We start from the raw sequence: 1,303 nt of genomic DNA, 5'->3' as shown, positions 1-1,303 counted from the left end.
ATATATATATATATATATATATAATTCTTCACTGCAGTCCACAACCTTATATGTGACTACAAAAGGAATTTGTGGTGATTTGAGGTGGAGTTACTGATGCATGTGTTTATCTTTCTTAATACATTTTGTCATATGCGTCTACTTGTTTCTATATTCACTTGTGTGTATACGTAAATATGTTGTATGTGTGAGTGTTTTGTGTGCGTGAACCCTAATTGTGTTTGTCAGCAGCACTACCTCTCCCCCACTATATATAAACACTCATGCATTCAAATATATCTTAGCATACCAGCAGTTATGCTATGGTACTGCCTTGTTGGTTGGAACGAAAGAAATCTCACGTCACTTCTGGAGGAGACACCTCGTGTGACATGCATGTAATAATTTTTCTCCTGGGACAGTAGCTGTTATATTCCTTCACGGAACATTTAGTAAAAGATTTCTTATACCCATGTCTCTCCAGAAAATACTTACCTATCAAGACTAGGAAATCACCCTCGTGGTTTGTGTTAACTTTCGAACAGAAAGCGTGTAAACTATTCAGTATTCCAAGCTTTATATTTATGTATGGAAAATTTTATGATTGATATGTAAAGTGGACCAGGGCATTATTCTAGATGTTAGAAGCCTTATCGAATATTTACTTAGAGGTGGTGAGATTAAATATCTAAGGTTTTTAACCCATCATATCTCATGGCGTGCAGTAACTCGTCTATTGGTCTCAACGTCTCCTCTAGACTAGCTTAACAAAACATATCGTTATTTGTTATGGCAATCTAACAAAACACTTTTGGAATAATTCGGGCATCTGCATTTTCTTCAGAAAACTTTCAAGAGATAAGAATTGGTACGTAAGCAAACGACATATCTTCCTGTCAAATCAGTGCAGGCAATATTAATGATTTACCAACTTCGCTTATGTCGTCATGTGTCTCAGATGCAGAACTATCAAATTCACAAACATTGGTTTAAGGGCCAGTTTGCTAATAGAAGACGTTGTATTGTTGCATTATTAAAGCATTATAAAGGAACTTAAGGTGTGTTGAATTAAAGAATCTAGGACTAACCGCTATCGTAGTAGTTGAAGAACTCCGAACATTAATAGCATTGATATCTTTTAGCAACTCATATTGAAACGCTTGTAGAGAGAAAAAGGTGGGGTGAAAATGCACAAAAACCCAAACACACTATATTTCCTCCTATTGAAATGTATTATACACGTGTATATTGTATATGTATGTGTGTATGTGAGTGTAAGTATATATATATATATGTGTGTGTGTGTATACATACATACACACAC

Source organism: Octopus bimaculoides, chromosome 5 (assembly GCF_001194135.2).
Source record: "Octopus bimaculoides isolate UCB-OBI-ISO-001 chromosome 5, ASM119413v2, whole genome shotgun sequence".
In the NCBI taxonomy this organism is placed as follows: domain Eukaryota; kingdom Metazoa; phylum Mollusca; class Cephalopoda; order Octopoda; family Octopodidae; genus Octopus; species Octopus bimaculoides.
Note: the sequence above shows the minus strand (reverse complement) of the source record.